The sequence below is a fragment of the Furipterus horrens genome, unplaced genomic scaffold, assembly GCF_987537825.1.
Source record: "Furipterus horrens unplaced genomic scaffold, mFurHor1.1.pri manual_scaffold_2, whole genome shotgun sequence".
NCBI classification, from domain to species: Eukaryota; Metazoa; Chordata; class Mammalia; order Chiroptera; family Furipteridae; genus Furipterus; species Furipterus horrens.
The window spans coordinates 183,991,492-184,016,507 of NW_028327172.1; the positions used below are offsets into that span (position 1 = coordinate 183,991,492).

Below are 25,016 nucleotides of genomic sequence, written 5' to 3' on the forward strand. Positions count from 1 at the left end.
AGGTTCTAAACAGACTTACAGAGGTTGCACTGGCTGAAGCCACTAGCAAGGCACCAATTTAATTCTTGGGTTTTGCATTATTAGAGCAGCAGGCCCTTTTGCTCCTGCAAAAGGATTTAACTAGAATTTTGGTCCCCTCCGAACCTCGTCTGCCATCCAGTTCCCTATTCCTCTGCCAGCTTCATCTGTGCAACTCATCTTGGGTTACGTCTGGCAGATGGAGAGAGGAATCTCATTTCAAGCCTCTGCTGTCTGCATCTCAGAGCCCTCCCTCCCTGAGTAGCCTCTATTTCACGGAGCAGAGAAGAGGGGTGGGGGGTGGGGGGACGACAGCCTCCCCAAGAGATGAGAGTGTAAAGTATTTCTCAAATTTTCATCTTCAAGGCTGGTATCATTTAACTCCCTGGGGGTGGGGGGGTGGGGTGGGCTATGCTTTGTTGCTTAGGCTAGCAATATAATCTCTAGCTATCCCAATGCCAAAATATCAATTACAGGTTCATTTGGATGATGGGATAAACTGGTGTTCAGACCACTAGACAATGACATAAACTGGGGGTGGGGGAAGAAGGTGCTGGAGGAGGTTGAGTCTCAGAATCAAGATGGAACTAGGTAAAGTTGGAGTCTTCATATCCTTGCAGACTAAGTAGCTCAATTCTAAACTGCTATTTGCCTTATGAAGAGAGACTCCCCCAGCAACGAACCTGAAGCAGGTATTCCTAAAGAGGTTTTCTTCTTGGAGGTTGTAATTAGAGAGATGTTAACACTCCCACAGCACCCCAGCTCTCTCAGAGTAACCATAAGAGAAGGCTGAAAACATAAACAACCCATAATTAAAAATAAGTGTCTCACCAAACACAGGGAGTCAGCCAGTGTTTGATTCCATTTACATGAAATAGCTAGAACAGGTAAATCCACAGAGACAGAAAGCAGATTGGTAGTTGCCAGGATCATTGAAGGGAAGGAGAAACAGAGTAACTGCTTAATGGGTCCTGTGTTTTATTCTGGGTGATGAAAATGTTTTGGGATGAAACAGAGGTGGTAGTTGTACAACATTCAGAATGTACTAAGCATACTAAGCACCAATGAATTGTTCACCTTTATAATGATTACTTTCGTGTTATGTGAATTTCACCCAAACAAAAAGAAATTAATAAATATTTTATAATAAAATGTTTTCTAACTAAAGGCCTCACTGTTTTTCATTGTTCACAACCTACCACCATTGGGAAATAAGGAGGATTTTATTCCTATTCCACAGTGATAAGAGGGATTAAATAATTTTTTAAGTTCTAATATTTGTTACTTTTTGGCTTTTCCTGTGAAAAGCCTAGTCTTTTCCCAGAATGTCTGTAGCTGCACAGTAATTCAAACCGGTGACCCCTGACTTGCTTGGCTGTTCACAATCAGGAGCAGCAGCAACTGTTTATCTTCAGTTGCCAAGCGCTGGCTACATAATCAAAAGTCGATGGGGTGCACCTGTGTTTATTAGACTAGGAGCCCCCTGGAAGACCCTTGGGATCTAGATGAGTTCTGGGGAGTAGTGGCAACATTGGACTATGACTGGAGGTCATTTTAATTCAGTAGAAAGATAGAAAGACCTTGCTCTTTCCACACACTTTAAGGAGCCAAAAGAAAAATCGATCTCAACAAAGAGTAGAAGCATCTTTGGAGGACAGGCAGCTTTCCCCCCCTTCCTTCTGATACTAAGAAAAACATATGCTTCAACACACAGATCCAAAGCAGTCAGCTGTTAAGTGGAAAAAGAAGCCCAAGAACTTAGGGGGAATAAAAACAGATTGAGAACAGAGGTTAAAAGAAAAAGGACCCTTGAAAAGAAACTATAAGACCATGTAGCAACAACAAAAAATGACTAACAACCATATGCATAGTCACACTGAACAGTCAAGGTCATGGACAAAAGGGCCTCCCAAACCCTCACCCAAGTTTCAGAACCACTCAATTTGTCCTCCCTACTACTTGACAGAGCTCTGATCTTCCCAGTTTTTGACCTTATGACATTGTTTTCCAACCATGGTTTTGCCTCATCTCCCAGACTTAAGGCTTGGCTTTAAGCGTCTCCTTTTCTTGACCGAGATTTCGACATTCCTGTGTGTCTAAAGCCTTCGGTGGCTGCACAGTACTCAGCCTGGCCCAGGGATGTCACATGTCACTGTGACTCATGGGAAGGTGTTCTGATATGCTTTAGTGTGTCCTTCCTTTTCTCTGGTGTATACTGCAAGACTAAGCCTAACATGAGACTTTAGTCTTGACCTCGGGCTCACAAACGGCTAGATAAATTCCATGTTAAGAAGGAATTGGTAAATATAATGATAAAGCGGAGTACAGTCAATGTTTTCAAATCCCATTTCCACGAGTATATTCTGACGACTTGGAGAGCCATATTTTTTTTTTTCCTATGTTGTATGAAAAAAAAAGAAAAAATGTGATCCTGTCACAAAATGTTCACACTCCACAGACACTGCAGTGTTATTTTTCTGGAAAAGTTCCTAAAAGAGGGAAAAAGCGTCTGTGTCCTATTTTTGTCATGCTATAGAACGAAATGCAAAATGGGGAGCAGGTTATGGAAGGGACAGCTATTTCCCTTTGACAGGAATGCTGAAACAGAGCATCAGTTTTGAGCTGTGTATTCGGCAGTACAATGTGCAATGCTGTCTGTGTGCGACTCCTGCCCCGAACCATGGCAATTCCCTGTCCCGGCCCCCCATATCTCTGCCACAGTGGTGCATGAGCAGCATGGTAACGGTGCTCTGACCTGGCTCTTCTGCTTACTGACCCTGACGTTGGCATGTCACTGAAGCATTCTGGGCCTGTGTCTCCCCTTGTAAGATAAGATGGAGCTAGTAATACTTATTGTTTATTTTTTAAAGTGGCTGCTATGGGCTGAATTGTGTTCCCTCAAAAGATAAACTGAAGCCCTAACCCCCCATATCTATAGTTGCTGCAGATATAATAGTTAGTGAGGCCATGCTGAAGTAGGGTGGGCCCTTAATCCAATATGTCTGGTACCTCTATAAAAAGGGAAGAAGGCAGGTGAAGGCACACACACAGAGATAGTGCCATGTGACAAGAGAGGCAGAGACTGGAGTGATGCAGCTGCAAACCAAGGAATGCGAAGGCTTGTGGCCACCACCAGAAGCCAGGAAGAGGCAAGGAAGGATCCCTCCCTGTGTCTCAGGGGGGAGAACGGCCCACCTTGACTTTGGACTTCGAGCCTGCATAACTGTGAGACAATAAATCTGTTGTTTTAAGCCCCCCGGGTTGTGGTACTTGGTTACAGCAGCCACAGGACACTAAAATAGTGGTCGTTTTAAATAAATAAATTAAGTGTGTGCGCACTTGCATGCTTTAATTGCAGAGAAAACAGACTTCGAATAAACAAGGTAGATAAAAAGAAAAAAAGGTAACTTTTCAAAAACAAGGAAATGACAACGTTTCCTTGAGAGCCAACAGTGCCTCTCCAAGGTCACCTCCTAAGACTTTCCTTCACATTTAATCTGCTCCAGAACACTGGTCTTCTGTCTGTACCTACACCACCCCACCACATTCCTTCCTTAGGGCCTTTGCACCAGCTTCTTCTGATGGTGACCAGGGCTAACCCTGATTTCTTGTCTTTCCTGGCCCCTCCATTTAAAACTGCAATTTCTACTCCTGCCCCAGCCAGCACTCCCAAATCCTCTTACTCAGCTCTACTTTTTCTTTTTTCCGTGTTCTTATTGGTTCTAATATCCTAGTAATTTACTTGTTTCTCTATTATGTGCATTATTTATGATCTTCTCCCTCCTTGCCAGAACATCAGCTCCTTGAAGGAACAAGCATCTAGAACAGTACCTAGGGCATATGTGCTCAACAAGGACTTTTACAAATCCATTTTTAAAATTTTTAATTAACCGATGCTTGCCATAACAACTAATACAGATATTTTCTTTTGTGATACTTGTCTTTTACTTCTATCCATTCCCCTAACTTCCAAAAGTAGTGAGTAGACATCTGCGGCCAAAAGAATTGTATGTTGTTGTTCTTAGAGGGGAGGGAGGCAGGTGGGGAACAAGACGAAGTTCCCCAAAATTCTTAGTACCAAGCTCTATGGTTCAAACACATCAAGAGACACAAGGCCTCTAACTACTACATAGAACTGTATAACAGCCAACAAAACAATAAACAATGATAATTACATTTTTTATTGTTCTTTTCCCATTATCATTTATCCCCCCTATACCCTCTTCCACCTCCACCTACTCCCTTCCCTCCAGATAAACTAATTTTTATATTACTCTCTCCCATTTGCAAAACATTTTCAAATGAAATTTTCCTCTATAGATGAAGGAACTGGGGCTCAGAGAACTTCAGTGACTTGTCCAAGTTTACTTAGCTGGTAGTAGAAGAGCTGGGAATTAGATCTAGAATCAGAAGATCATCAGTGACAGGATCTTTAACTTGGCATTCAGTGAAATGCATGCTACTCATTTCTAGAGTCCCACTCACCATACAAGAAATGCATGTTAGTGTGTTCTCCGTAAGCTACATCCCACCTCCCCATCCTCTAAACAAGTGACTCACCTACCTTAATAGCCACACGTTCTTTCCTTGTTGGGTAGCTCTCCACCCAAATTTTCTTCTTGTTAAAAGGAACTTCACCTTCAGGGGTGAGTGTGCCAGAACATGAGATACATTTCGAGAAAGCTTGGGAATCACTGCTCTTGTGAACTGTTGGGAAAAACAAAACAAAACATCAAGAGTTTTATATCTTCAATCCTCTCTGGGAATGCCTTCAAAATGAATCTCTTTTCCATTCCTTGGCAGAAATCAGTATGAAAGAGTTTTTTGCTGAGATTTCCAATTAAATTTAGTAATAATAAATTTGCATTCCTTAGCCTAAATTTATTCTAGTGCCTTAATAACATTTATTATAAACCATTTCCACTTTTGAAAGGACTGAAAGAATCATATCTATGAATACTGAGGCTCCCATCCTTCTTACACACAGAATTCTCATATTTACTCTTCATGATAATTTAGCTAAAATTCAAGGAGCTAGAAGGCACACATGCAACCCAGCAGAAGTGATGGCGGTAATCATTAAATTATTTCTTCCTCCAGAGATATGAAAGGCACCTTTTTATTCAAATACCAGTTACAAAGTTAACTATGCTAATGGTCTTCTTCTGGGTAGGGTATGTACAATACCTTCTAAACATGGCCAAAATGAAAACCATGACCTAATAAAGAGATTTTAAACAGAATAGAGGTGGAAATGTGTGGGCAACAACCTCAGATTCAAATATGCCCTTTGCAAAGCCCAGGAAAAGAAGACAGTTTGCTGGGGCAATGATATAGGAAGAAATCACTTCTAATGTCAGGATGATAATGGCTGTCTGGCCCTCATGAGGCTATCACTGTGTGGATTTGGAGGAGGAGTCCTAGTCCTGGCTGTGAGGGAGACTAGCTATTATCAGGCCGTCACCTTCCCATTGAACACAATTAGAAAAGCTGGATAAAGATTATTTTAAGAACCTATTTAAAGACACTGGAGAGCTACCAAGGCAGCCAGGACATGAGAGGCCAAGATCTTAGGGCAAAGAGAAATAAAATTAAGTCATGGTACCACTTTTCTTCTCAGGATACCCACTGCTCTTGAAGAGGCGCATGCCAGAACCACTGAGAAGCCAAGCAGAAAGCAGCTGGTCAGAGGCACAGAAAGTGAGCCAACCTTCTGGCAGACTAAGGAAATTCCAGAGAGAAGGGACACGCAGAGAAGCGAGCTGGACATTCTGCTTCTCTAAGCATCTGCTAATTGATAAATGAGGCAAACCAAGCAGAAAGCAGCACCAAGAGGCTGGGGAATTCAACAGAGCTTTTGACAGTTTCATGATGTTGGAGGGATTAATATTAGAGTTCAGAGCCCACCAAGAAAAGGAAAAGCCCGGGTAAATAATCCCTGCTTTTAGTTAGGACACCTGATGGGCTCCTCCTACCAGGAAAGCCTGAAATAATACCAGAGCTGAGCCTTCAATCAGTTCAGTCCCTCATCAGATTAAAGCAGTCTGTCCTACTCTACCTGCCTATCAGAAGCAAAAGGAACCTCTGGAGAAAGATACCACCATCTACAGTATTTACAATTCTTTATACAAAATGTCTGCATTCAATAAAAAATTACTAAGTACACTAGGGTATGAGTTCAAGAAAGAAAGAGACAATAAAAACAGACCCATACATGACCCAAATAGAATCATAGGATACAGTCTTTAAAATAGCTATAATTCATACGTTCAAAATTATAAAGACTGTAAAATATTTTAACTCACAGAGCAAACCCCCCAAATTAAGTAAGGATAGAAAAGATATGAACAACACAATTAACGAATTCAACCGAAGTAACTGCTCTAGAATACTGTACCCAACAATGGTATACATGAAGTATTTACAGAAATTAACCACATGTGGGTCATAAAGTAAGTTCCCAGATATTGAAACAAATGATAACCATAGTGTACTTTTTTGAACTTATAATTTTGAAATAATGTAGATTCAAAGGGAATTGTAAAAGTAGTATTATTTTTAACTAAAAAAATTTTTTTCTTTCATTGATTCTAGAGAGAGGAGAAGGAAGGGAGAAAAAGAGGGAGAAAAACACTGATGTGAGAGAAAAATATCAGTGGGTTGCCTCCTACATGCACCCTGACTGGGGACCAAACCTGCTACCCAGGCATGCGCCCTGATTGGGAATCAAACCTTTACTTTTTTGGTTTGCAGGGCAACACCCAACCAACTGAGCCACATCGGCCAGGGCCAAACATAGTATACTTTTTAAACTGAGGGAAAATTTACATATAGTAAAATACATACTGCTCTTAAGTGTGTAATTTGATGCATTTTGATAAAGAAATCCAAATATGCGACTGCCAACAAAATATAAATATAGAGCATTTCCATCACTTGAGAAAGTTTCCTCATGCTCCCTTCAGTGAATCCCCACATCTCAAAGACAGCCACTGTTCTCACTTCTATTACCATAGATTTATTTTGCCTGTTTCTGAGCTTTGTACAACTGGACTCATATAGTATACATATTCTTGTGTCCAGCTTTATTCACTCAGCCTGTCTCAGAGATTCATCTACACTGTTGAGTTTATCAATAGTTTACTCCTCTTTATTCCTGAGCAATGAATAGTCCATTATATAAAGATACCAAACTTATTCTATATTCTCCTATGGATGGAAATTTGGTTGTTTCCATTTAGGACTATTATGAAAAAAAAAAAACTATTATAAATATTCTTGTACAAGTCTATTTGTGAACATATATTTTTATTTCTCTTGGGTAAATACTTAGGAGTAGAACTACTAGATTAGAGGACTACTAAGCATTTAACTTTATAAGAAACTGGCAAACAGTTTTCCAAAGCAGCTGAATCATTTTATATTCCCATCAGTCATACTTGAGAGTTCTAGTTCATACTGCCTCTTCAGCATTTGGTGTAGCCAGACTTTTAGTTTGAGCCATTCTACTGTGAGGTTTTGATTTGCATTTCATTGGTGACTAATGATGATAGTTTTTAGTATGTCTCCTTTTGTGTAATGTCTGTTCAAATATTTTGTCCATTTTTAAAATTGCAGGTAGGTTAAATATTGATTTATAGAAGTTTTTAAAACTATATTCTGATTGCAGTCCTTTTGTCAGATATATGTATTACATGTATTTTCTCCAAGTCTCTGGTTTGCCTTTTCAATTTCTAAGTCTTTTGATGAACAGACATTTTTAATGTTGATGAGTCCCAATTTATCATTTTTTCTTTATGTAAAGGAAAAAAAAACACTCTGCTTTGGGCATTTTTTAAGAAATCTTTGCCTGTCTCAAAGTCTAGGAGATTTTCCTACTTCTTCTCCAGAAATTTTATAGTTTAACTTTATAGTTAGGTCTATGATCTATTGCAAAGTAATTTTTGTGTATGGTGTAAGGTAGGGGTAAGAGGTCAATTTTACCCTCATTTGTTCCAGCAGCATTTGTTGAAAAGTCTTTTTCTTCCACATTGAATTGTCATAGGACCTTCAATGATAAATTGAAATATACACAGTTTGTTTTCAGTTAACTTTGAAATTAATACAAAAATTATAACCAGAGAATCATCAAATGTTGAAAATTAAGCAGTGAACCTCTAAACATGGGTCAAAAAATAAATCACAAGTGTAATTAGAAAATTTTTGACTTAAGTAATGATGTAGTGATGACAAATAAAAAATAATAAAATGTAGCTGAAGCTATATTCAAAAAGAAGGTTGGAAATCAATCATTTATATATCCATCTCAAGAGATTAGAAAAACAGAGAAATAAATCCAAAGAAAGGAAGAGAAAGCACAGAATAACAGTAAGAGTAGAAATAAATGAACTAGAAAATAACTATAAGCAGAAAAAAAATCAACAAAAGCAGAAGTCGGTTCTTTGAAAAAGACTAGTAACACTGATAAACCCTTTGGAGGCCCAAAGCTTCTCATCTCAACTGTACAACCTAAAATTCTTCTCCCACTGATTTCAGACAGAGTAAGTCTCCTCAGTTCCCCTACTGCTGTTTCCAAAGACAAGCACAGGGTCTATTTTGCTTTTAAGAGTTTTGCTTTCTTCTTCACAGAGAAGAAATAAAGAATAACAGAAATAAACAGGGAAACACTGCAAAGTTTCCAGAATCTTGAAAGTTAGCTTTTTGCCAGCAATGAGGTTAAAACAAGGCTGACCTAATATTTGACATGCCATAAGCCCCCAATATGTGAAAAAAAGTCACTAAGACTGTTTGAAATATTGATTTACATCCACTTTTATTAGTAGGGAACTCCATTCTGAATGGGTATTGGGCTTTAAAAGGGCAACTAACAACACTCACTATAGAGTCAATGTGATTAACATGACATTTTAAAATTAAGTCTCCAAAACAAAAAGAACCCTCAGACACTGCTGGTAAGAATGTAAACTGGTACAGCTACTAATAGAAAACAGTATGGAGGATCCTCAAAAAATTAAGAATAGAGTTATCATATGACCCAACAATTCCTCTTCTGGATATCTACTCCAAAAATTTGAAAACATTTATTAATAAAGATATACAAGGCCTGTCCAGACAGTATCCAGCCATGTAATGTGAAAAATTGAGACATCTATTGAAGAAGATACAAGGTATAAGAAACACTGTATATAGGACAATGTCACCTCAGACCCCTTCAAAGTAGGCAGCTGGGGACCTCACACAGTTCTCCCAGCATCACTTCCACTGTACAAAACACTCTGTGAAATCCTTGGTTGGAATCGCCATCAGCAGCCCTGTCGTATTTTCTTCAGTCTCATCAATGGTCTCAAATTTCTTCTCTGTCAAAGGTGACTTTATTTTTGGAAAAAGCCAGAAGTTGCAGGGCACCAAATCTGGGCTGGAGGGGGCTGATCACCTGCGAGATTTGATGTTTTGCCAAAAAACTGCACAAGATGTCATGCGTGAGTGGGTGCGTTGTGTTGAAGCGGCCAATAGCTGTGGCCGTTTTTGTCATAGCGCATCTCTCAACAGATGAAGATCATTGAGGTAGTGCTCCTTATTAATTGTTCATCTCTGAGGGGCACACTCATGATGGACAACACCTTCCCAATCAAAAAAACACAGTTAACATGGTCCTGACCTTGCTGTGACTTTGCCATGCCTTCTTCAGGTGTGGAGAGCCAGGTGACTGCCATTGGGACGACTAGGCCTTCATTTCTGGATCATAGCTGTAGACCCATGATTCACCTCTGCTTATGAGCTTCTTGAGGAAACCTGGTTCACTGCTAACATTTCTGGATCATAGCAGTAGACACATAATTTTTCTCCTGTTATGACCTTCTTGAGGAAACATGGTTCACTGGTAACGGTTTGAATCAAGTCATTAGCAACTGCAGCACCATGTTCCTTCTGCTCTGGTAGCAGAAGCCATGAAGGAATTTTGCTATAACATGTTTCATGCCCAGATTCTGCATCAAAATCTCAGACACAGTAGGTTTTGAAATCCCCAGATCAGCTTCTAGTTCTCACACTGTCAGTCGCTGATCTTTGTTGGTTGCAGCCCCTACACGTTCAACACTCTCAGGTGTTCTGCTTGTTGCAGGCCTTCCAGAATGTGGATCACTTTCAACAGATTCTCAACCGTCTTTGAAGAATTTGTGCCACATTTTTATATGCGCTGCACTCATTACATTGTCTCCGAAAGCCTTCTGAATCATCCGAGTAGTTTCTGCAGAGGAATGTTTAAGCTTAATGCAAAATTTGATGCTGATTCGTTGCTCTATTCACTCATTTTGAATGTGAGGCCACACAGTACACATGCTCACTCAACAGCATCTACTGCCCCCACTGACTAGTACAGTGAAGTTGTCATTGTTCACACATTCGCATTCCTGTCCACTCTTGTTGGCTGCCAGTTTACTTCAATGTCACACAAACTGTTCTCATTATATTAACAATGGATGGACTTTTTCTGGGCAGACCTTGTATGTACCCTTATGTTCATCGTAGCATTATTCATGGTGGCCAAGACATGGAAACAACCTAAGTGTCCTTCAGTGGATGACTGGCTAAAGAAAATGTGGTACATACATATGGTGGAATACTACTCAGCCATAAGAAAAGATGAAATACTGCCATTTGTGACAACATAGATGGATCTTGAAAGTATCATGCTAAGCAAAATAAATGAGACAGAGAAGAAGAAGAGCCATATGATTTCAGTCATAAGTGGGATATGAAACAGAAAGCAACCAATAAACAAACAAAACTCATAAAAACAGACAGCAGTATGGTGGTTACCAGAGGGACAGGGGTTTAAAGGGAGGTCAAGATGGTAAAGGAGATCAATTATGTGGTGACAGAAGGATTTGTTTTGGGTTGGTAAGCACACAATGCAGATGATATATTACACAGCTGTATTTTTTTAATTGAATTTACACTTAAACTGATATAATCTTGTTCATGAATGTCACAATAAATTTAATTAAAAAATTAAGTCTCCAGGTTGTGCATATAAACCTTTATATAGTTTTCAATGTTAAGTCACTGTGATACTTAATACAATACTTAAGTAATAAGGATTTTCAAACAAAAGACCAAAAGCCACATCTCATCTGGGAAATATTTGTTTCCCTGCCACTGTAAAAATGATTTAAATAATACACAAAATAAACCACTTGTATTAATAATTTATTGACAAATAATGCACAGGTAAAATATGGCAATCAATCAAACTCATTTCTTAATTAACAGAAAATGTTGGAGATTTGAGGAAATACATATTTAAAAATTACTCAACACACAAAATTTATAATACTGTTCAATGAAAGTACAGATGTTTCTGTCTCAAGATTGAAATATATAAAGAACAATTTTTTTTAGTGAGCCACTAAAGAAAAAAGTAGAGCCAAAGAACATACGTTTTAATAAATGACTTCTTTAATAAAACTAATGTTTTATGGAGAGCCTCTGCACAGTGATTGAGTGGAGTGAAGAAAGGAGTCCAGGAAAAGATAATAACACACCTGAAATGCACTCGTGGCATCGCTCATAGGCAAGCTGTTATAGAAGAGAAATTGAATCCAGAGAGCACAAGTGCTACAGAATGTCACCGGTACAGTTAATTTAGTAGAATCATTATAAAACCTTGTAATAAAATGGGGAGTGATTATGAAAGTCTTCTGTACTACACAGTGGTTTCCTGGTTATTTCATACGAGAGCACCAAGAAGAGCTGTCTCACGTTTTTCTTTTGCAAACAGACAAGTGTTTCAAAATATCCTCACTGCTGTAGTGATGGCAATTGAACATCAGTTGTATGCTTCAGGAAGAGGTATTTTGGGTGAAAAAAAATGAGAATGCTTATTTTTTTCCAAAATATTTATTTTAAAAAAATATGTTTTATTGATTATACTGTTACAGTTGTCCCAATTTCTTTTCCCTTTGTTCCCCTCCACCCAGTGACCTCCCTCCCTCCAGTTGTTCCCCGCACTAAGTCCATGTCCATTGGTTGTGCATATAGTTCTTCTCAACATCTTCCTGTCTACTCCACTTCCTCCTACTATGCTTCTTAACTCCTGCATCATCTCCTTCCCTCTTCCCCCTACCCGCTGACCTCCCCCTATTATGTTCCCCATACCTATAATTCTTTTTCCACTCTCATTTCCTACTTAGTTTGCCTTTGTTTCAATTCCCTAGCTTCTTTGGTTGTTGTGATACAGTTTTCATTTTAATGTTCATAGTTTTGATCCTCTTTCTTCTAAACAAGTCCCTTTAACACCTCATATAACAGTGGTTTGGATCTAATGAACTCCTTCAGTTTTACTTTGTCCTGGAAGCACTTTCTCTGCCCTTCTATTCTGAATGACAGCTTCGCTGGATAGAGTAATCGTGGTTGTAGGTTTTTGATTTTCATTACTTTGAATATTTCTTCCCAGTCCCTTCTTGCCTGCAGTCTCCTTTGAGAAATCAGCTTATAGTCTAATGGGGACCCCTTTGTACATAATTATCTTCTTCTCTCTTGCTGCTTTTAAGATTCTCTCTTTATCTTTAATTTTTGACATTTTGATTTTAATGTGTCTTGGTGTGGTTCTCCCTGGGTTCAGTTTTTTTGGAACTCTCTGTGCTTCCTGGACCTGTAAGTCTATTTCCTTCCCCAAATTAGGGAAGTTCTGCTTCATTATTTTTTCACATAATTTTTCAGTTTCTAGTTCTTTTATTCACCTTCTGGCAACCCTATAATTCAGATGTTTGCTCGCTTATAGCTGTCCCAGAGGTTTCTGAGCCTCTCCTCATATTCCTCACTTTTTGTTTCCTCTTTCTGCACTGGTTGACTGTTTCTTCCCTGTGTTCCGATTTGTTGATTTGATCCCTGGTTTTCTTTTCCTCACCACTTGTCTCATGTATGTTTTCATTCATTTCAGTAGGACTAGCCTTCATTCCTTCCCCGTCTTGTTCAATATCTTTTGTTAGTTCTGTAAGCTGCTTTATGACTATAGTGCTGAACTGAGCCTCAGAAAGATTATCTATTTGTTCATTGGTTAATTCACGTATTTGCTTTCTGGTCAGCTGCATGATTGGGATCTCAATCATGATTCTTGCCATCCTGACTGTTTTCATTTATCTTTCCTTCTTGGGCAGGGCTGTCACACCTCCTACGCTATTGGGGGCAGAGCCCTGTGTACTTGTCACTACCAGGCGACCCTTCTCACCACACTGTGGCGCTTTACGTGGGGGCAGGTGTCCAAGATGGATTCCTGCCATTACTCTCCGCTGAGAGACTGGAGCCTCTTACTCCATCCCCACACCCTCTGGGCCTCACAGTCCGAGGCAATGGGGGTCTGCCTTCCCCGGCATTGGAATCACGAGCTGAGGGGTTTAGTCTACAGCCAGGGGTGGTCCCCAGGAGCTTCTCTCCTCCCCTTAAATACAGGTGTCTGTGCTTACTGCCGTCCCACTACTGTTGCCGCAGCTGCCGCTGCCAGCACAGCTTGATCTCTCCATCCTGGCTTTGCCCTTCCTACCCGTCCAGATGAGCACCACTTGTTTATAACTTCATACATTGGACTTCCATGTAGCTTTATTTTCTGGAACTTCTGGTTATTTCTGGTTTTGCAGTAGTTGTAGTCCTTAGTTGTGGAGGGAGAGAGAACGTGTCAGTCTAGGCCTCCACATTGCCAGAAGTCTTCAAAATATTTTCTAAATAGCAATACTGCAAATATCCCGTTGTTCACTTTTCTGATCAAGTTACTACTTTAACAATGAGTGATAAAGTAACTTCAAGGAAATTCACTCTGTGGGAAAGAATATTTTGAAAAGGCTTGTTTGAAGAAGTTTCCATCACGTGATTTCATTGTTGCTGAAAATAATGGAAGTCATCACCTTTAGGAGTCATACTTGAATTCTCTCTTTCTAACACTTGCCACAACCAATTGTCAGCAAATCTTGTTTGATCTCCCTTCAAAACACCTCAAGAAACAACTGGTGCTGAAAGAACCAGGAGACTATAAAAACCTTAATATTTGCACTATTTTTCATCTTCTACGATGCTATCACTCTAGTCTTGGCCACTTTCATGTCTTTCCTAGATTATAGCAACAGCAATAGAATGCTGAAAGAACCAGTAAACTATAAAAACCTTAATATTTTCACACTTTAAAAACTTGGAAACAGTTTTTTAAATCTTCCAAATTATGAATCTTAATGAGTTTTAAACTTTTTCAGAAATATAAAAATGTAATAACAAAAATAATTTGCAAAAATAACTGAATAACTTGAGAAAATAAAACTTATTAGCTAAATTGAAACAAAAATCTTGGCAAAGCTAGTGGATATAAATGAAAAATATACGTTATGATTTACTAAGTGCAGTCAATTACGTCATTCTTGTATTTGAATCAAGATCTCTTAAGATTTACATTTTTTTAGCTATTAAAATCCATTATCAAAATAAAGCAAACTTATAACCACATCACCAAATGTCTGTATCACACAATGTTAAATCAAAATAATGCAAAGCAAAAAATAATGCCATATATTCAATTACCATGCTCTCAGGGAGCAAAGGAAATTTTTGTACTGTTAATCAATAAAATTAGAAAATATTTTATCTTTATCTCACCCTTGAAATTTTCAATTTTGTGAATGTTTTAGGACACTCAAAATATTCATATATTCAATATTTAGAAACAAACATTTGTAGGAAGTGAATCTTCATCTACAGCTTGGAAACCACTGTCCTAGTGACTTGGGAAGGAGGGAGGAGGCACAACTTGCCCTAGTTGATAAAACAGAAAATTGATCACGTAATTACCACAATGTGGCAAGTATTATGATAAAAGGTTCCTTACGGCTTGGCCTCTGCCCTCCTTTGGGGCTTTATCCCTCCTTACTCCCTAATTACTCAAACTCTACAAAGTTTATGCTCCAACAACACCTAACTTCTGGTAATTTCTCACGCACAACTCTTGACTTTGGGCCCCTGTGCTTAGATTGCCAGGTAAAAAACAAATAATTTTTAGTGTAAATATAGTCAATGCAATATCTGAGAGTTCTCCATTTTTCCTGGAAAGTCTATGCTATGGAAACCCTTAAGTAGGGCCCCTAACTCAGAATTGGAAATGCTTCCCAAAAGAGGTGATACTTGAGATGACACTTGTCTCCCATTTCCTTTCCTTAGGTGAATGAACTCTTAAAGGAATAAAACATTGATGGCAATTTAACATTAATAATCTTGGGGGATATCTTTGGTGAGTTTACTAAAATTTTGGAATATAAGTGGAACAAGAAATCTTAAGATAGATAATATGGTATCATACTATACTTGTTAGGATTCATTTAGTTGCAAGTAACAGAAATCAACTCAAGTAAGCCTGTGAAAAAAATAGAATCTATTATAATAATACTTCAGTATTTAAACAGACGTTTGAGAATAGGTGCATAGCCTGGTTGCAGAAAAACGTTTTAAATTGGCACTATAGACCTTTTCACCTATATACTTCCCTCTTGGCATATACTTTTTTCCTTTTCTCTACAAGTCTTTTTTCCCCTGGTGCTCAGTTCATAGGACAAGCAGAAGATGGTCCTGCCACATCTTTTAGATCTTTTCTGTTCAATACTATAGTCCAGATTAAAGTTGAAATCTCTTAATTCCAATTAAAAATTTCCACAAGAAGACCCTAATTAGGCCCAACTTGGATCAGTACAATTCACTATAGTCTAAGAGACATAACTGCATGATATAATAATGGGTGCCAGGGAATTAGAGCTCAAGAATTGGGATGGGGAGACTGTAATTCCCAAAGTAAAAGGAATTAAAGGTATTGAAGTTTGGGCAACTACAAAAGGGCATCCAGTACATATATCCAACTGTGGGTTACAAAGAAAACTCACATACACCAGCAACACCTTCACCATTACCACCCACTGCTGCCACCACCACCACCACCACCATCACCTCTTCCATCACCTCCTCCTCCACCACTTCTATCACCTAGAACAATGACCTCTCACCATCCCCCCTCCTCTTCCTCCACCACCACCACCTCCTCCTTCTCTTCCACCACCTACAACCATGAACTTTCCCACGACCACCACCACCCACCGTTTACAACCACCATCACCTCTACCTCCACCTTCATAGTGCACAGTCTTCTCTCAATTTCCACTGTTTTTATCAAGGAGATAATTATTTCCTAGCTTTAAGGAAGAGATCAGGCAACAAAAAACGGAGGTATTTGCCCCTGGATATGCCTTCCTAATGTAACCTGGATGCTAGTCTACCCTAAAGGGTTACTATAAAAGGACAGAGAAAGTATGATATCTAGAATCTATGCTTTTAAAATCAGCTAGATACTAAAAGGCTACAAGTGATTCACAGTGTTAAATTTTTTAAATAAATTCAAATAAAAATAAAGACAGGCATTATCATTATTGCTTACCCCATTCAGGTTTTCTTTGTTTCAGGTTTGCTATAGTAAGACCAGAAAACAAATACATCTTTCTCAACCACATTCCAAAAGTAAGCACAAAAAAGGAAGTCAACTCAGAAGACATTTTCTGGTGACTGAGATCAAAATAACGAACAACATCGATTTTCCTAATGAAACCTTAAAGGCAGATGTAGCAACAGAAGTGCAAGAAAGGAAGAAAAAAGATACTTCTTAAAAAATTGTTCTTTCTGCTCTTCTTCTTCCCAATAGGGCCAGAGGTGACCTCTGAAAATAGTTAGCTATTGACTTGACCCAGAAAGTCCCACAAAATCAAGCGATTCAAATCTTCTTGTTCATTTAATGAACACTTGTGAAACTGCCCAGGTCATCAAGGGTATGCATATTTGAAAAGCCACCATGTATCTGAAGGATAGCGCTTAGAGAAGCAATGTGTTTTCCTTCCATTGGTGTAATGGTAGAGTGGGTAGGTGTGCCCAGGCCAAGCAGTGGAGCTTTACACAGGGTTGGTGGCCCAAAAAGAGTGCTGAACTTTTGCTGCACATGCTTAAAAATGCAGAGAGTAAGGGTGACCTTAAGGGTGTAGGTGTAGATTCTCTGTTCATTGAGCACATTCAAGTGAACAAAGCTCCCAAGATGCGGCAGAGAACTTACAGAGCTCATAGGTGGATTAACCGGCCCCACTGAGATGACCCTATCCAAAAGAGAGCAGATGGTTTCTAAATCAGAAGAGGAGGTTACACAGAAGAAAAAGATACCCCAGAAGAAACTGAAGAATCAAAAGCTTATATCCCAGGAGTAAATTCAGCATAAAATAAATACTAATGGAAGTTAAAAAAATGTTCCTCCTCTCAACTCTTTAACCTCCTTTTAGAAAAAACTTTGAATGAAATCACTGAGCAGAACTTTCTAGAGCAGTGGTTCTCAACCTTCCTAATGCCACGACCCTTTAATATAGTTCCTCATGTTGTGGTGACCCCCAACGATAACTAAAGCATAGTGATTAATCACAAAAACAATATGTAATTATATATGTGTTTTCCGATGGTCTCAGGTGACCCCTGTGAAAGGGTCGTTCGACCCCTAAAGCGGTCGCGACCCATAGGTTGAGAACCGCTCTTCTAGAGAGCCTCTCATAATCTACCAATTATTGCTGAATAAACTCCTCCTCTGTCCTAAAGAAGTCCCTGTCTTTCACAGGGCTCAAGGATCCCGCAATACCTATGTTTCTCAGGCTTTCAATGATTAGCTCAAATCTTGCAGTGTTTATAATTTTCATTAGTCATTTGGGATGGCAGTTAATATTCACTAATAACCCAATATTATTAGTGAAATAAATACATGTCACTCATTCTAAAGGAAGCACTTGGTTATGTACAGTTCACTCTCATTAGCCACAGACACTGAGGTAGGAACATGGAACCACTGCTCCTAGGGGAAATACAGGGTTAGGTTCCTGAGAACCTCTGGTCACACACTCTAAGCACTCAATACATACACATATCTTGTTTTATGTGTGTTTTTGTTTAAAGACACCTTATTCAATATATATTGTTAACATTGAACTGACAACCAAGAGCACTACAACTCATGGCTAAATGAAGCTCACCTGACATACAGATTTCTCCATAAAGCACATCACAGCCTTCTTGAACTTAGGGAACACTAAACAGCACTTTGGCACTATGCTGGAGGGCCATATCAAACAGAAAAATAACCAATAAAAAACACAGAAATGCAAAAACCATAGCACTAAATCGACTGTGAGAAGGACACTTGTTTACAGTATAAGAACAGGAAAGAGAAGGCAGTGTTGCCTTGTTTGACAGCAGCTGAGAACATGCCTGTTAGGCAACTCAAGTTTTTCATCGCTCTGTGCATACCCGCAAATGGCCACTGAAGGGTTGCAAGCATTCTTGGGGTGGTGAGCACACAATACAATATACAGATGATGTAATATAGAATTGTATACCTGAAACCTATATAATTTTATTAACCAATGCCGCCCCAATAAATTCAATTAAAAATAAAACAGAAAAACAAAAATTACCAAAAAGGTTTCATGAATCTGTATATCCATGTTAAAAACAAATTAAATGATAATCATGAATACTATTTAAAATAATAAAGTAACAGTGAGTAGCTGCTTGAAATGAATTATCAGGAATATTTCCATGTTTGTTAATGAATTGCTCCATAATCTGAAAGCTTCTCTGCCTTTTACTACGCATGGCAGTATATTTCCTTCCCCAGAACTCACTAACAGCTTAACAGTTTGTACAGGATAGCATGACAGTGAAAGAAATATATATTGGGTTGGTCAAAAAGTCCGTATGGTTTTTTCATAAAATAAAAGACGCATTTTTCATTTTTACCAATAACTTTATTGATTTGGATATTTAGAGCATGTCAGCTATCTCCTGCATGGTATAACGTTGATTGTTATCGATTAATGTCTTGATTTGACTGCTATCAACTTCAAGTGGTCTACCCGACCGTGGAGCATCATCCAGCAAGAAATATCCAGCATGAAACTTTGATAACCACGTCTTACATATTAAATCAGTTATAGCACCTTCTCCGTACACTGCACAAATCATTTTTAGGTTTCAGTTGTGTTTTTACCTTTCTTGAAATAATAAAACATAATACGCTGAAAATATTGCACATTTTCTTTCATCTGCCATATTAAAATGGCTACATAAAAATTCACCAATTTTGATAAGTGTTTAAAAATGTAGTGGTATGACATCTGTCACAATACAATCTAACAGAATTGTTGCAAATGAAGTTGAAGACAACTAAGCACTACTAGAGACACCTTATGGAAAAAAACAAACAAATTCTTTGGCCAACGCAACAGTTATGTAGGAAAACAACCTATGTGTGGCTGCTCCTTGACCTCAGTACTGAATTAATATGAAGACCGTCCTCTGAATGACCACCATGTCTCTGGGAGCCATCACTCTTCCCTTGTGCTCACTGGGAAGAGAGTTCCGGGCAGAGAAGCTAGAGCAAGGCCACTCCAGGACTCCAAATAAGGCAGCCTGATCTCTGCCCCACAGAGTATCTCAGAGATGCTGGTTGAAGTGGTGACCCGTCTCAGTAACAGCCAAGAAGAAATGCAACCACAGCTGACTTTTCATTTTTTAGAAGTGTCAATTACACAATCAGTCATTCTTTAATAACACTTTTAAAGCACAAATAATAAAAATAAGTGTTGCAAGCATTGATTTAAAGGTTGTAAATAAATTTAGCCAGTAGGCAAACTGGCAAATGCAGAATCTAAGAACAAGAACTGCAGGGTTCTACGTCTGAAATTTGGCTTTCCTCTTTCAAATTTCTTCCCATTTAGACAAGAGGCCTGGTAAAGCCCCAAGTAAGTTTCTTGACTCCCAGTAATGTTTTAGCTCAACTAAACTAGCTTCATGGAAGCTCACTTACTATGGAGGTAGCAGTTTAAAACACTTTGTCCATCTCATTGATTTCTTTTCTCATATCCTCAAGGGGAACTTTACAGAACACTTAAACTGTTAACAGTTTGTTCATAATTCAAGAATGACTATATCTGGATGCTTTTTTCCAATACAAGAACAAAATCAGCAATAATGGGGCCATCTAGGTTTAGCGCTACACTCTGGAGACTGACAGGAAGAGGAAGAAGAGGGAAGGAAACTGTGATCCTTCCATGGACCCAGAGTATGCATATCCAGGTAAACTCCTCTGAATATGTTAACCAGTGGACTTTTCCCATTTGCCATGGCCACATATAGGATGTTTCACAGCCCCTGCAGCCTGTGGGGTCCACCCTAAAAACAAGTGCTAAGCATGAGTTTCCTGTATTCCAAGCTCTCCGCCCAGCAGTCAGGAAGACCGGCTGCATCTCCAGGATTCATTTACTTTTGCAAGTCATGATGCCTGTGACCTGCCACTTGAGAACAGATTGTAACAGAGAAACTACAGCTGAATTACTCAGAAGGTTTCTGTCTGGAGTTGTAACTGCTGCTGGTTCTGGCCAGCTGGAATTGGGTTTCTATCTGGGTGACTTTGGCTTTGCAGACTGACACAACACGGTCACTTTGAGCAGTGTATTAGCCCATTCTCAATAGAAATTGGCAAGAGAAGCTGTGACACCAGTTTTGGTGCCTCTCAGTGGAAGCAGGACCTGAGTAGTGATACTGTCCTCCTTCCCCTCCTCTGAGGCCTCCAATCTGACAGCAGCATGCAGTAGGAATGATCTGGACTTTGGGTAAGGAGACCCATATTCTAGTCTTGGCTGGATGTGAAATTATACTGTGAAGTTGGAAGGAAAAGAAAGCTATAAACTACCTCCTTCTCTTTCTCCTCTACTTCCATGCGCTAGTGGGGGGAGTACCGAAAATCTGCTTCTTCGCCTCCTGCCTTCCCAGCCTCTTACACAAAAGAACTTCTGAGACCATGAGAGTGCAAAAGATCTACCTAATACTGGGTGATTGCATTGATAAAAGAGGAAAATCTAAAGCCATAAGTACATAGAAACTTCTTCACAGATGTCTTATACATAGGAGTCAGGCTCAAGGGCTGAAATCTACCCCTATTCACCTCACACCTACTCACTCTCAGATTATACAATTTTCTACTCTTCCTACACACACACACACACACACACACACACACACACACACACACACACACACACTTCTTAGCCAAATTGTAAGTTTGGGTTTTCTGTAAAGCTGCTGCTGTGAATTTCATTTCTCACCATTCTACTCAAATTGCACTTCTGAGAGATAGTTGCCCATGACCTTTGAATTCCAAAGAAAAGTCTTGCTCATCTAGTTCAACTCACCACCCTCCCATCTGCGGCACCCTAATATTTGATGCTGCTAATTGGATACCACTATCTGAAATTGACTATTTCTTTAGTTTCCTTGATAACTGTCTTCCTGGTTGCTTTTAACCCTCTACATACTCTTTTTCGCTGACACACATAGATCTTTAGAGCAAAGCAAGTATCTATTCCTCACCAGCTGTAATACCAACACAGTTTTTCTAAGACTGACACCCATCATTTTACTTTTTCATTCTTATTCTCCATGCCTGGTTAGTTTTTCTTTTTAATCCTATATGTTTATTTCCATGCCTGTCTCTTTAATCTGTTCTGTCACCATCCTGATCCAGGCTCTCATCTACTCATGTCTGATATGCTGCAATATTCTATTACTCAGTTTACCTCTGCTGTGCTCCCTAAACATTAATGCGAGATTAAGTCAGCAAATTCTGCTTACAGTTAAGTCACTCACATTCTACAAAGCAGGCAGTGACTCCCCATTATTCATAGGATAAACTTCTGAGTCTGGTAACCAAGCCCTCCCCCACCCCCCACCAAACCTGGCCCCACTCAACCGAGCCAAGCCTTTCCTTTTACCTAACATCTACCATCCACAATACAAATTGTCTGCTCTGGACAAATCAGTGGCCTTGCACCCCATCACTATCCAGGATGAGTCTCAACTCTAAGCCTTCCCCATTTCCAATCAGCAGCATAGAATAAAACTTAGTTTTCCTTGGACATTTCCTTGCACTTACTATCCCCACTACCACTGTGATCCATGTTCCCAACAGAGCAACAGTAGACGCATAATCCCCACAAAGAACCTGCACTCTTCAAAGCAAGTGGATTCTAGCAGGAAACTCCACTCAAACAGGAAAGCACATGGCAGGCAGGGAACTTCAAGCCAAGAAATGAAGGGTCCCTGTGTTCGTAATGTTGGTATCAGGAGGTTATTCCAGTGCAGAGGACAGAGGAGGAAGAGCAGGGGAAAAGGAGGATTATTTGTTCTGCTGGTCACTGAAAGTAAAAACAGAACCTGAGTATCACAGACTGAACTCATTCAATTTCTTGCAATAAAGTAGCTCACCCGATAAATACCTCTGCTGTTATTTGAATTACAGATGAGTAAACTAATCTGTTTATTTTCAACTTCTTGAAGACAACTGTTCACCAACACATCTTATGAAATAAACTGCATCTCCCCAGTACTTGGCTAGAGAATAAATGGCTATTAATTTCTTATATTCTTAAAGGAAAACCTAAGTTTCAGGCATGAAAGGATAGGCATGGTATAAGGTCATGCCCCTGTTCACCTACTGAGACAGAAGGTCAACAATCCTTACCTTTTGGGAGGACTGTTACTAAGCTAATGCTGGGAACACATGGTTCTTGATGAGACGATAAAAATTATTCATACTTTAGACATGATGCTAAGACAACAGTACTCAAATCTGTAACCTTCTTGAAAACTCCCCTGAATTTCCATTCTCCTATTTTCATTTTTCCATGTCTTTAGTGCTTTGTTTTATCTTATATATAATATTTTTTGACTCAACTCAGGTCTGGTCTTCTTTGCTGAGATTTAAGAACACAGTAGAGAAGCTTCCCTGATTTAGCTAAAAAGAAATAACTTAACTCCCTCTCTGTTTGTTTGCTTTCCAACAATAGGAACATACTTCCTCTATTCCATCCCCGCTTGTGTGTACTGTCAAAAAGATAGTCTTTAGCCTAAAAAAAATATGGTTTGTTTCATGTGCTGGTGTGTAAAGTCAGTTGTTGAAATGCTGATGGTCTTTTCCGTAAGAAACTAGGTGATAAATGGTGATTTATTTATTATAAGTGGTTAGGTTCCCGGGCTAGCATTCACTCCTAATTACCCATATCACTGCACTCGCAAGGGACCCCTAGTCTTTCTGTGTTCATGGAAAGGGGGAAAGCATAGTTCCAGTCTCTCTGTGTCTTTCCAGGGATCCTTTGTACATACATATACCACTATACATGGATATGTCTTCAACCCTTTCTCCTTTTTTGTCTCTTAATGTAAAAATTAGACACAATACAACACTGTCCTACACGTTTCTGTTTTTCCTTAATAAGAGATCTTGGAGGTCATTGCATATCAGTACAATAGCTGGGTCATGTTCCTTTTAATTTATTCATAACATAATAAATTGGGTTTTAAGGTAAATTTAAAATTTCCTTTCTTCATTGTAAAAGCAGTAAATAACCACCACCACAAAACAAAAATCAAGAAGTGAAAAAATGTATCCGCAATCCCATTAAAAGTATGTTGATGTAGTTTTTAAATAAAATAAAATAAAAACTTTTTTTATATAACAAAAGCTTCCAAATGATATCAACACTGCTGCTTGTGAACCACACTAGAGGAACAAGAGGGGCGCTCCCATATGTATCAAGGAAGCCAAGATAAGAATATCTGCTGCAAAGCTGTACTAGCAAAACAGTAGATAAAGCTTTAATACCATCTTGAGAAGAATTGATAAATTGTAACATATCTTAAAACAGAAAACTATAGAGCATGGAAAATTAATAAAATGAAGCTACATATATCAACATTATTAAATCATACAAAACTGTATTAAGTAAAAAGATAAAGTTCCAGGATGTTGTATACAGTATAAGAGCATTTATTTTTTTGTTTCTTTTTTTCTCTTTTATTATTAAGAGTTAATTGTGGTTCCTATTAATGATTTGTTTTGGTGTATAAATATAAGAAGGTATCTCATGAACTCATTTCTATTTTCAGTGTATGTATTTAAGCTAATGTGAATATTGTTTAAACTTTATTGTTTATGCTTTTACAGTTGTCTCAGTTTTCCCCCTTTTCTCCCCTCCCCTCAGCCTTCCCCAAATTCCCAGTCAACCCTCACACCAATGTTCATGTTCATGTGTGACACATATATGTTCTTTGTCTAGTCCCTCCACCTTTTTTCAACCAGCCCCACCTCCCTCCTCTCCTCCTCCAGCTGTCAGTCTGTTACATGTTTCTGTGTCTCTGATTATATTTTGCTCATTAGTTTATTTAGTTCCTTAGATCCCAGTTATAAGTGAGGTCCTATGGTATATATCTTTCATTGACTGGCTTATTTCATTTAGCATAATAGTCTCCAGGTCCATCCATGTTGTCACAAACAGAAGTCTTCCTTCTTTTTTACTGCTGCACTGTATTCTATTGTGTATATGTACCATAGCTTTTTTTATCCACTCACTTACTGACAGGCACACTGTTTCCAAATCTTGACTATTGTAAATAATGCTGCTATGAACATAAGGGTGCATAGGTTTTTTTTTAATTGGTGTTTCAAATTCTTTGGATATGTTCCCAGAAGTGGAACACTAGGTCAAAGGGCAGTTCCATTTTTAACTTTGTGAAGAAACTCCATAATGGCTTCCACAGTGGCTGCACCAGTCTGCATTCCCACCAACAGTGCACTAGGGTTCCCTTTTCTCTACATCCTCGCCAGCACTTGTTGTCTGTTGATTTATTGATGGCCATTCTGACCATGTGATGTGGTATCTCATTGTGGTTTTAACTTGCATCTCCATGATGGCTAGTGATGTTCAGCATTTTTTCATATGTCTATGGGCTATCTGTATGTCCTTCTTGGAAAAGGTCCTTTGCCTATTTTTAATTGCATTGCTTGTCTTCCTGGTGTTGAGTCGTGTGAATTCTTTATATATTTTGGAGATTAAACCCTT

The 25,016-nt window shown here is 38.9% G+C and overlaps 1 long non-coding RNA gene across 2 annotated transcripts in view; it reads right to left on the minus strand.

The window, feature by feature from the left end:
* Positions 1-25,016, minus strand: part of LOC150020110 (uncharacterized) — a 132,915-nt gene that overhangs the window by 7,038 nt on the left and 100,861 nt on the right. Inside the window, exons 3-4 of one of the 2 annotated variants that reach the window (XR_016509108.1) lie at positions 4,583-4,725; positions 4,272-4,418 (exon numbers count right to left, since the gene is read on the minus strand). This is a non-coding gene — a long non-coding RNA (uncharacterized LOC150020110). Of the gene's footprint in view, positions 1-4,271; positions 4,419-4,582; positions 4,726-25,016 lie in introns of those variants that run through there. The other variant, XR_016509109.1, reaches the window with a different exon arrangement.